This window comes from Triticum aestivum, chromosome 6B, assembly GCF_018294505.1.
Source record: "Triticum aestivum cultivar Chinese Spring chromosome 6B, IWGSC CS RefSeq v2.1, whole genome shotgun sequence".
Lineage (NCBI taxonomy): Eukaryota > Viridiplantae > Streptophyta > Magnoliopsida > Poales > Poaceae > Triticum > Triticum aestivum.
Window position 1 is genome coordinate 723,427,747 of NC_057810.1, and position 13,249 is coordinate 723,440,995.

Genomic DNA, 13,249 nt, shown 5'->3' on the forward strand with positions numbered 1-13,249 from the left:
CAGAAAGTGACATGTTCCTAATGTAGACTTGCAATCCACCTTGTCACCAGCATAATCAGCATCCGAGAATCCAGCCAGATCAAATTTTGAGCCCTTTGGATACCATAATCCGAGTGTTGGGGTGTAAGCCAACTATCTAAGAATTCGCTTCACAGCTAAGTGATGCGATTCCTTTGGTGCCGCTTGGAATCGAGCACACATGCAAACACTAAGCATAATATCTGGCCTAGATGCACATAGGTAAAGTAAAGAACCAATCATGGAGCGGTATACCTTTTGATCAAACTCTTTACCATTGTCGTCGGGACCAAGATGATGTTTGGCTGGCATTGGCGTCGTGTAACCTTTGCAATCTTGCATGCCAAACTTCTTCAGACAGTCTTTGAGATATTTTTCTTGAGATAAGAAGATGCCATTTCTTTGCTGACGAATTTGAAGACCAAGGAAGAACGTCAGCTCACCCATCATGGACATCTGATATTGCTCTTGCATCATGTATCCAAACTCATCACTATACTTCTGGTTGGTGCAGCCGAAGATTATGTCATCCACATATATTTGGCATACAAACAGTTCACCATCATATGTCTTCATGAAGAGTGTGGGATCGAGGGATCCTGGTTTGAAGCCTTTGCTCTTCAGGAAGTCTTTGATCGTATCATACCAAGCGCGAGGAGCTTGTTTGAGACCATACAGTGCTTTGTTTAGTTTGTACACCATATCAGGATGTTTTGGATCTTCAAAGCTAGGTGGTTGAGCAACATACACTTCTTCTTCAATCTTACCGTTGAGGAAAGCACTCTTCACATCCATTTGATATAGCAAGATGTTGTGGTGATTAGCATAGGCTAGCAGTATGCGAATAGCTTCAAGCCTAGCCACAGGAGCAAATGTTTCATCGAAGTCAATGCCTTCAACTTGAGTATATCCTTGAGCCACAAGACGTGCTTTGTTTCTGACGACTTGACCATGCTCATCTTGCTTGTTCCGATATATCCATTTAGTGCCAATAATGTTATGCTTGCGAGGGTCAGGGCGCTTAACAAGTTCCCAAACATTATTCAGCTTGAACTGTTGAAGTTCTTCTTGCATGGCTTGAATCCATTCAGGTTCCATAAAGGCTTCAGCAACTTTCTTGGGTTCAGATATTGATACAAATGAAAAATGCCCACAGAAATTTGCTAACTGTGTTGCTCTTGAGCGAGTAAGTGGACCAGGTGCATTGATGCTATCAATTATCTTCTCAATTTGTACTTCATTTGCAACACGAGGATGAACTGGACGAAGCCCTTGCTCATGCTGATCATTGTCATCATTGGGAAGATTGTCTTCGGTCTGAGCATTGTCTTTAGGTTGGTTTGGTGCAGAAATGATAAGTTCCTCTTCAGGCTGTGCTTCAGAGGGCATGATTTCAATAGTTCCCATCAACTTGATAGATTCGCTGGAAGGAGCTTCATCTAATGTGCTTGGCAGGAGCTCTCGTTGTGAACCATTGGTTTCATCAAATCGCACGTCCATAGTTTCAACGATTTTGTAGTGAAAGAGGTTGAAGACTCTGTAAGAGTGCGAATCATTTCCATAACCGAGCATGAAGCCTTCGTGAGCTTTGGGTTCAAATTTTGACTTGTGATGGGGATCCTTGATCCAGCACCTAGCCCCAAAGACTCTGAAGTAGCTGACATTTGGCTTCTTGCCAGTAAGGAGCTCATAGGATGTTTTGCCCAGAAGCTTGTGGATGTAAACACGGTTGATGATGTGACATGCTGTATCAATAGCTTCAGGACAGAACTTTCTTGGTGTCTTGTACTCATCAAGCACTGTTCGAGCCATTTCAATAAGGGTTCTGTTCTTGCACTCAACAATGCCATTTTGCTGAGGTGTGTATGGGGCAGAGAACTCATGAGTGATTCCCATTGTATCCAGATAAAGATCAAGCCCGGTGTTCTTGAATTCAGTGTCGTTATCACTTCTGATATGCTTGATCTTGACGCCGTAGTTGTTCATTGCTCGATTGGCGAATCTTCTGAAGACATCTTGTACTTCAGTCTTGTAGAGAATTATGTGCACCCATGTATATCTTGAGTAGTCATCAACAATGACGAAGCCATAGAGACACGCTGTTGTTGTGAGGGTAGAGTAGTGAGTAGGGACAAATAAGTCCATGTGCAACAGCTCGAAGGGTTGAGATGTCGTCATGATTGTCTTCGAGGGGTGCTTGGCCCTCGTCATCTTTCCAGCTTCGCAGGCACCACACAAATGATCTTTCTTGAACTTGACACCTTCGATGCCTATGACATGCTTCTTCTTGACGAGTGTGTGTAAGTTCCTCATGCGAGCATGCCCCAGCCTTCGATGCCAGAGCCAGCATTCTGAAGCTTTTGCAAGAAGACATACGGCAAGCTGTGGACCTGCTGAGAAATCTACCATGTATAGATCACCTTTCCTATACCCTTCAAAGACTAGAGACTTGTCAGATTCCATTAGTACAAGGCAACGATATTTTCCGAATATCACAATCATGTTTAAGTAAAAAAGCATTGAGACAGACATTAAGTTGAATCCAAGGGATACAACAAGCATCACTTTATCCATGTGTTGATCCTTTGAGATTGCAACTCTGCCTAGACCCAATACCTTGCCTTTACCAGTGTCAGCAAATGTGATTTGACTCTTGTCGGATGGACGTAAGGTTGAGTCCATGAGAAGACTTCGATCACCAGTCATATAATTAGTGCATCCGCTGTCCATAATCCATTCTAAAGCATGAGGTGTCATGCCCTACAGTGCAGTTAGGAGGATAGGCTTCACAAGGTATGTTGTGAAGCATAAGCATTTGACGCACACTAGGATTATCATAGCTTAGATGAAAGTTAGAACACACAGTATGACAGGTAAGCGATTCATATGTGGAATACATAGTAAGTCATTTTATCATGCGTCCCTTATAGTGTTTTAGGTCCCCAGCAATAATATCGGGCGCCTTTGATTGCTGGCTGGAGACCATGTTCTGCAAAAGAGAGTTAGTTCTTATTCACCACCCACATCTTTAGGGGTGGCTTAGAAGCAATGAGTCTAAGTGCAGCATCTGAGAATTTCGGCTTTGGAGCCCTAGCAAATAGCCTTGCAGGAGATGAATGATACTCATATGAATAAGCAGAAAAGTTCTTAGTCCTATGAACATGGTGGTTTGAAGACACACGCTCATAGTCATTAGTTTGAGTATGATTTCCCTGCAAAACATTGGCGTTAGGGTGACTCAGGTGAGTCCTGTTTCCGTATGAAGCCACTGGACCATGTGACGCCTTTGGTCTGGGGTTTGTCTTCTTCCCTGGTGGTGTCATGACAACATTCGCAGGAAGATTCTCAAGACAGCTTTTGGGAACCCAGATCTTCTTCATCGGCGGTCCATTCCTGCAGTTAGTACCAATATACCTGGCAAACACTTCACCATTCTGATTTCTGAACAGTTTATAGTTTGCATCAAAGGATTCATCAATGATAATAGGATTAGCACAGGTAAAGCCAGATAAGGTGGATGGATCCACTGAAGGTTCCTTTGCAGCAACCCATGTGGTTTTGGGATACTGCTCAGGCTTCCAGTAGGAGCCATCAACATTCATTTTCCTTTCGAACCCAACACCCTCTTTCCTAGGGTTTCGGTTCAGAATCTGCTTTTTGAGGACATCACAAAGTGTCTGATGCCCTTTCAGACTTTTATACATCCCTGTTTCAAGCAATGTCTTCAACCTAGCATTTTCATCAGCAATAGTAGTGGTATCCTCAGCAGAGGGGTTAGTTACCACATCAGTAGTTGAAGACAAAGCAACAATAGCAGCATTGGAACATTTAGAAATAGAGGTAGCGTTATTACGCTCAATGCATTTTAAACATGGTGGTTCAAAACCATTCTGTGTAACGCTGATTTGTTGAGCAAGTAATGAATCGGGCTCCTTCCGAAGATCTCCATAATCCACCCTTATCTTTTCGAGATCAAGCTTTCTTTGAAGACATTCAGAAGAAAGTTTCTCATGATCAGACAAGAGAGCATTATGTTGATCTTGAAGGGCGTCAAACTTGGAATTAAGTCTCTGAAGACTCTCAACCAACGCTTTTGACTGATCCATTTCTTCGCCCAACATATCATTGCTCTTACTAAGCATGTTTTGAACCTTTACCAAAGCTCTTTGTTGTTTAGTGGCAAGGGAAGCAAGTTTGACATAGCTGGGGCCAAATTCATCACCTGATTCATCATCACTAGTTTCAGAGAGGTAGCATTCAGTTACCTTAGCACCCCCTGCCATGAGGCATGGTGAAGATGAGGACGATTCAGGTGGAAAGGTCATCTCCTTAAGAGACTCCTTGTAATCATCAAGCCAAGGATCATGACGATTAAGATGACCTTCATAGACCTCAGAAAGCCGGTCCCAGATTAGCTTCGCGTGATTGAGGTGCATGACGTTCCTGAACTGATTTCGGGACAGACAGGAGCAGATGACATCCTTCGCTATGAGGTTCAGTAGAGTGTACTTACGAATGTCATCAGCCTCTGCCATCTTGCATAGATCGGTAAGACCAATCTCAGTGACGGTCCACAGTTCTCTATTCATAGCCATGAGTCGTTTCTTCATCATGGCCTTCCATCGTGGATACTCATGACCATCGAAAGTGGGGCAAGATACATTCCTCAATCTTGCAGTCGACATAGCTAAACTCCAGGTGGTTAAACCGAATCACACAGAACAAGGGATTACCTTGCTCTGATACCAATTGAAAGTGCTAGTTATCGACTAGAGGGGGGTGAATAGGCGATTTTATCAAAGTCTTCAAAACGTGGAAGTTTCAAAGACAAACAATAGAAATGACCTAATTGATATGCAGCGGAAGATAAATTACAACAAGCAAGCCATAGTCAAGTATGCAATAATGTGAACGTACACAAACTAATAGCAGCTAGGTAGTAAGGATCAGGATGGAAGATAGTATGAAGCCAATAAACGATAGTAGTCAAGCAATGAAGTCAAACAGATAGACAAATCAGCAATGACTTCACGAAGACAAACTCAAAGTAAAGGAGGGAAGGGATAGAACTAGTCACTTGTTGAAGACACAGGATTTGTTGGACCAGTTCCAGTTGCTGTGACAACTGTACGTCTGGTTAGAGAGGCTGAGATTCAACTCAGAAGACCGCGACTTCACCTTATTCCCCTTGAGCTAAGGACACATAGTCCTCACCCAATCACTCTGGTAAGTCTTCAAGGTAGACTTCCGAACCTTCACAGACTTCGTTCACCGGCAATCCACAATGACTCTTGGATGCTCAGAATGCGACGCCTAACCGGCTGGAGGATACACAGTCCTCAAGTGTAATAAGTCTTCAAGTCACACAGACAGAAAGACTTCAGTGATGCCTAACACTCTTGGGCTCTGGGTGTTTGGGCTTTGTCCTCGCAAGGATTTCTCTCTCAAAGGCTTTGAGGTGGGTTGCTCTCAAAACGACAAAAGCCGTAAACTAACTCTGAGCAGCCACCAATTTATGGTGTAGGGGGTGGGCTATTTATAGCCACAAGGCAACCCGACCTGATATGTCCGAAATGACCCTGGGTCACTAAGGAACTGACACGTGTTCCAACGGTCAGATTTCAAACACACACGACAACTTTACTTGGGCCACAAGCAAAGCTGACTCATCCAACTCTGGATAAGATTTGCTCTCATTGTCTTCGCTCAAAGACATAGGATTTGGGTTGAGCATCACTTCAGTCACTCTGACTTTGTTCACTTGGACCCCACTTAATAGTACGGTGGTTCCTATGACTCAACAAAGAAGAAAAGGAAACAACGAAACAACTCAGTCTTCGCGCTCCATAGTCTTCACTCAATGTCTTCTCATGTCATAGTCTTCACTCAGTGTCTTCTCATGTCATAGTCTTCAGTGTGAATATCTTCACACACCACCATTGTCTTCAATGTCTTCATACATTTTTAGGGGTCATCTCCGGTAGGTAAACCGAATCAATGAGGGACACTTCCTGCGTTATCCTGCAATTCTCACAAACGCATTAGTCCCTCAACCAACTTTGTTGTCAATACTCCAAAACCAACTAGGGGTGGCACTAGATGCACTTACAGCTGCAGTGTTTGAATGCCCCGGTCGATGATCAAGCCAATCATCCCTCTGTGTCTTGACTGTAGAAATCATACGGTAAGCCGATCGGACCGAAAAAACTCCCTTCTTGTCGTAGTGCCAGGCCCAAAAATCCTCCTGTACCTGGGTACTCAGTGGTATGTTCTGAAGACTTCAACATCGGGAGCGATAAAATGTTCCATGAGCACATGCTTGTTCCATGACCTAGTGGTGGAGTCAATCAGATCCAAAACTAGAGCTGGCGGGTTGGCCGACCGTGAGCATATTGGTCTGAGTGTGTAATCCCTCTGCAGCCAATTGTCGTGCCATATATCCATATGCGTTCCAGAGCCGATGCGTTTGATGAGCCCTTGTGCTAAGACATCTCTTCCCTCTAGTATGGAGCGCCAAACCTGGGATGGACCCGCACCCAAGGTGGCATCCAAAAGGTAACAGTCTGGGTAGTGCCTGGCTTTTAGAACGCAAGCATTGAGCGACTCCGGATCCTGTAGTAACCTCCAAGATTGGCGTGCGAGTAATGCTAGATTAAACAACTCCACATCCCTAAAGCCCAACCCACCCATGAACTTAGGTTTTGACATAGTTTTCCACGAAACCCAAGTTGTTTTCCATTGGCCATCCTTGCTTCCCCACTAGAACTTCCGGATGATACCATTGATATGCTCACACAAGCCCCGTGGCAGTTTGAAACATGACATAGAATACATTGGGATAGATTGAGCTACAGACTTTATAAGTACCTCTTTCCCTCCGGCCGATAAGCACTTCTCCATCCATCCTTGCACCTTCTTCCAGATTCTATCTTTCAAGTACTTAAAGGATCATTCTTTTTCCCTCCCAACATCCGAAGGCAAGCCCAGGTATTTCTCTGTCAACGATTCATTATGGACAGCGAGGATATTCTTGATGGAATCGCGAGCAGAATTGGGTACTCCTTTACTGAAAAAATGGATGACTTGTCCATATTTATCCTTTGTCCGGAGGCATTGCAATAAATCCACAATAGCTCATCAATCCGAGTGGCACTAACATCATTTGCTTCAAAGAAAAGTAAGCTATCATCAACAAAGAGTAAATGATTAACAGATGGTGCATTCGGTGCAACTGTGATCCCCCGTACTCCTGCACCAACTTTCAACAAGCACGAAAGCCCTTCAGCTGCTAACAAGAACAGATATGGCGAGCTCGGATCGCCCTGGCGCAGACCTCGATAAGGCTTGAAACCATCCAGACTCCTTCCATTAAACAGAACTGAAAAGGATAAGGATGTCACACATCTCATAACTGTCTCAGTGAAGCGGGGGCTAAAACCCATCTTGAGCATTACAGCTCGTAAATATGACCACTCCAAGCGATCATACGCCTTCATCATATCCAATTTTAGAGCACAATATTTGTTTCCCTTCACCCTCTTAGTCTTCATATAATGTAAACATTCATAGGCTGTGATGAAGTTGTCTGTGATGAGATGTCTAGGGATAAAAGCCGACTGCTCTTCGGAAATGATCTTGGGGAGGATTACTTTCAGCCTGTTAGCTAAGACCTTTGAAGCGATCTTGTAGATCACATTACAAAGGCTTATCGGCCGAAACTGTCCTAAAACCTTTGGACTTGCTATCTTTGGAATTAAAATGATGAACGTGTTATTTATCTCCTCCGGTGAGTCCACACCATCAAGCACTCTGATTATCATCCTCGTAACTTCAGCACCACATAAGTCCCAATGTTTCTGAAAAAAATGTGCAGGGGAACCGTCCGCCCCGGTGCCTTAGTTGGAAACATTTGAAAAAGAGCTTCCTTAACCTCATTATTACTATAAGTTGCATTCAGGCGGACGTTCATATTACCATCCACCCTTACCGGTATGTGCGATAGAACCTCTTCCATACCTATTGTTCCTTCCGACGTATAGAGGTTCGAATAAAAAGCCGTAGCCATATTTGCCAGTTCTGCCGGATCCGTACAAGTAGTCCCATCAGCACGATCAAGCTGGGTTATGTTGTTTTTGGCCCGTCTAGCACTTGCCTTCCTTTGGAAGAACTTGGTGTTACTATCACCCTCGGACATCCATGTAATATGTGACCGCTGTCTCGCCATAATTTCCTCTCTGTACGCCAGTTCCACCATGCGCTCCTAGACGTTGCGTTCCTCCTCGCTTGGTCCGGTTCTCATCGGATCTGCACACAGCATGGCAAGTTTCCGGCGTAGCAATCTTTGCTCCTGCAAACCAATCCAAATGTGCTCCATCCCCACCTCAAAAGAGAAGTGGCCACCGACTGTAGTTTGTTGGCCAATTCCGTCACCGACGATGCAGGTCCATCGCCATTCCATGCAGCTTCCACAATGTCCTTGAAACGGCCATCTCTTTCCCAAACACATTCGTAGCGAAACGGTCTCTTCACACCAAAGCGTTGATTCCGAGCTTCCGTCTCATTCATAAGTAGGATAGGGCTATGATCACTCTTAACTGTTGTTAGATGCTCCACTCTTGCAAAAGGGAACATATTCGACCAACTTGCCGAAGCTAGAGCCCGGTCCAACCGGACCCTACAAAACTGGCCTCCTGTAACACGTTTCTCGAAAGTCCAGTCTAAGCCAGTATATCCCAAGTCCACCAGCTCACATACATCCACCGCTTCTCTAAACCCCTCCATTTGAGCGCTATCATGAGGGTTAGGGCCCATCTGCTCCTCCTGGCGAAGTACCTCATTGAAATCGCCCATGCAGAGCCAAGGGAGCGTGCTTTCTCCCCTCAGCCTTTTCATGGTATCCCATGTTTTGTACCTCAAGCTCCGGTTTTCCTCACCATAAAAACATGTGAGGCGCCATTGCTCAGACCCTAGTTCAGAGACCCAGGAGTCGATGTGATACTGCAAGAAGTTCTTTATCACCAAGTAAACATCCGCCTTCCAAAAAATACATAGACCACCACTACGACCACTACTAGCTACTGCAAAACTGTTTTGAAAGCCTAAAGAAACCGCCAAACCTTCCATTCGATTTTTTGCTAATTGAATCTCCACAAAATTCTCTTTATGTGAGTCCAAGCAAAAAATTGAATTAACATAAGGTTAGTTCTTTGGCAGCTATTTAATTTGGCGTTCAAGCAAATTTGTTTTTTTGCAAAAAGAACTCTTTTCAGTGTTAGATTTCTTGGATAATGAGCTGTTTCAGGTCTGGTGAGTTTAATTATTAGATTCTCTTATTTTATCTTTTAGTGGTTAGAAGTAATTGGTAATATTTTAAGATGACATAAGCTCGTTTTATCATGGCACTATAACTAGACCTAACTCCCTATTTATATCGGACTTGTGGTTAGGGTAAATTTGATGTTTTGGTTCAATAAGTCATAAACAAAACCATGGCTTAATATAATTTTTTCTCAAATATTTAGAGTGATTTTTTTGGAAAAGGAGGTTAAACCCCCGGCCTCTGCATCAATTGATGCATGCAGCCATCTTTATTAATTATTCCACAAAGGTCTAACAAGAACATACATCAATCCACCCGAAGCTATCACTCACACCTACAAACTCGATAATGTGGAGTGCTCTCACTCCCCATATCTAAAACCGAAGTCGTCGTCGATCCATCCACATAACGCATCGGGACCAATAGCCAGTGCAGTCTACTTAAAGCGCACACCACATGCACAGGTTTTAGAAGCCGCCATCATCATCGGACCACTGAGCCATCTTCAGGAGAGAGATCCGCATCATCCCTGCCAAGTCAGACATCCGTTGACGCCACCACGACGCCACCGCCCTGCGCCCGTCCACCCAAACGCGAAGAATCAGGATGATCTGTCGTGCGTAGCACCTTCCAACCAGGCATGACCCAGCGTAGCACCTATCGCCTAGGCATGACTTGACAGCTCCATTGAAGCTCCATGCAAGACGAAGTTGCTCCACCTCCTGCCTCTGTCTTCCAGCGCTGCTCCACAAATGATGCTCCCAAGAGAGAAACGACACCGTAGTACCGCCATCGTCCGATCTAGAAGACCAGATCCTAGGGTTTCCCTCGAAGCAGCACGAGTGGGTCGATAGAAGTTACACGATGATGCCTTCATCAAGGTAACGACGCGAAATGCCGCCATTGGCTTGGTTTTCACCGACAACTCTCTCTCCCAACTCGCAGCCGGGAGTAGATGATGGATCTGAAAATCTGACCACCCAGCCTCGGGCCGACCATCTCCGGCGAAGGAGGTGGCCACCACCGCCAAGCCCAGGGCCGGAGCCCCCAACGTCCTCAAGTTGCGGGTCGATCCCAGGGGCAGCAATTCATTGACAGGACGGTACACAAGATCAGCAAGTGCAGCCTGCCGAAGCCCATCTAGGCCCAGATCAGGTGCCCAAGCCGCCGCTGCTACACCTGTCGGTGTACGATGCCACCTGGATGGCTGCGGCCGCCCCGCACCCACTGTCGTAGATCCGACCATCGCGGGCCGTTGCAGTTCTGACTAAACCATTGGCCGAGGAGAAACGCCGCCGCCGCTGCTGCGGCACACAGGCTTTGCTTGCAGCGCCCTCGGCGGCGGCGGCGGCGGCGGTGGGGGCAGGAGATGCGCTAGAGTGAAACGGGAGGCAGCAGGCGGGGGCGCTCCGGTGCGGTGCGGTGGCGCCCCGCGGGAGCGGGTGAGGGAGTCCTGGATAAGGGGGTATCCGGATAACCGGACTATATGCTATGGCCGGACTGTTGGACTATGAAGATACAAGATTGAAGACTTCATCCCGTGTCCGGATGGGACTCTCCTTTGCGTGGAAGGCAAGCTTGGCAATCCGGATGACAGATCTCCTTCTCTGTAACCGACTCTGTGTAACCCTAGCCTCCTCCAGTGTCTATATAAACCTGAGGGTTTAGTCCGTAGGACAACACAATCATAATCATAGGCTAGCTCCTAGGGTTTAGCCTCTACGATCTCGTGGTAGATCAACTCTTGTAATACTCATATCATCAAGATCAATCAAGCAGGAAGTAGGGTATTACCTCCATCGAGAGGGCCTGAACCTGGGTAAACATCGTGTCCCCAGTCTCCTGTTACCATTAGCCTTAGACGCACAGTTCGGTACCCCCTACCCGAGATCCGCCGGTTTTGATACCGACATTGGTGCTTTCATTGAGAGTTCCTCTATGCCATCGCTATAAGGCTTGACGGGCTCCCCCAACCTTCAACGACGCCGTCCTGGGTGAGACTTTTCTCCCTAGATAGATCTTCGTGTTCGGCGGCTTCGCACTGTGGGCCAACTCGCTTGGCCGTCTCGAGCAGATCGACAGCTACGCTCCTGTCCATCAGGTCAAGTTTGGAAAGCTAAACTACACCACCGACATCCGTGGAGACTTGATCTTCAACGGAGTCGGGCCCATGTCAGGAGCGCCGAACGATCACGACGGGCATGACTTAGATCTATCGTCGACAGTATTCAAAATATCGCGCCTGCTACGGCTCCGGACTTCGATCCAGAGTAGATCGTGTCGTCCGACGACGGGTGGATGAACCCCGCCACGGAGGCCGCACACCTATCGACGTTGGAGCCAAACACAGACTCCGCTCCTAAGGAAATCTGTATCTCCGGACCCCTGGACCTGTGTCGGATGTGGGTTCCCAACCGCGCGCGCCCGGGCCTATCGAGTCCAATTGGGCCCCAGTAATGGAGTTCACCGCCGCGGATATCATGCAGCACTCCCCTTTTAGCGATGTCCTAAATTCATTAAGGTCTCTCTCTTTGTTAGAAGACTCTCGGCCGAACTATGTCCGGCCCGAGTGGGGTACGGATGAGGAGGAAAATCGCTTCCCACCCACCACCCACTTCATAGCCACTGTCGATGACTTAACAGACATGCTTGATTTCGACTCCGATGATATCGACGGTATGGACGTCGATACAGGGGACAATCTGGAACCACCGCCCGCGGGGTGTTGGACCGCCACTTCATCATATGACATCTACATGGTGGACACGCCTAAGGAGGACAACGGTGACAAAAAGGACACAACGGAGGATAAACCCCCCGGATAAAAGCAAAAACGACGGCGCAGATGCCGTTCTAAGTCCAGTAACAGTAAAAATAGCGATAAAAAAAGGATAACACTCCGGTCGACTACGAAGGCAACAATGACTATGGGGACCTAGCGATGGAGCAGGATAAGCCAGGTCCACACCGAACACAGCCCGGAGCAGACGCCCGACCATAGCGATCCCGAGGGCCAAACTCATCAGACTGCCTCCAAAGAGGAGGACAGTCCGGTTGACGATGCATTCATCATCCTGGAAAAATGTTTGGAACAAGATAACCTCCGCAAAAGGCTTATTGCCACAACGAGGAGCTTAAAGAAGCAGAAGCAAAGGCTTAACGCTGCGCAGGACACGCTCAACCGAAGATGGAAGAAAGTGCCAGACACTAAAGAAAAATATGGCGACGATCGCTCAACAAGGAGCTACCCAAAGCGCAAGCTACTGCCAGAATTTGACAACGAAGCCTTAGAGCCCATTCCGCTAAAGAATACCACAGCCGATCAACCGGACCGACCACCTCATGGCCGCGATAGAGCAGCCACCGGTGCCGCACACAAGTCAGCCCACGATTTACGTGAGCTCTTGGACAAAAAGGCTGGTGCGACCAGGTCCGTCTATGGATCTAAAGGGCGCGCTCAAGCACAAGATTATGGTCACCAAAATGATCATACTGATCAAATACCAGTCCGAAATCAAACCCGGATACAACAACCGTCGACAACACGCCCTAACATATCCAGGTACAGAGGGGCTGCACACCCCCTGTGTTTCATCAACGAGGTGCTGGATCACGAATTTTCACAGGGATTCAAACCCGTGAACATAGAGGCATACGATGGAATGACAGACCCTGGGGTCTGGATTGAGGATTTTATCCTTCACATACACATGGCTCGAGGGGACGATCTCCACGCCATCAAATACCTCCCCCTCAAGTTGAAAGGGCCAGCTCGGCACTGGTTGAAAAGTCTCCCCAAAAATTCAATTGGAAGTTGGGAGGAACTTGAGGACGCTTTCAGGGCCAATTTTCAAGGGACCTATGTCCGACCTCCGGATGCAGACGATTTAAGTCACATAATACAACAGCCCG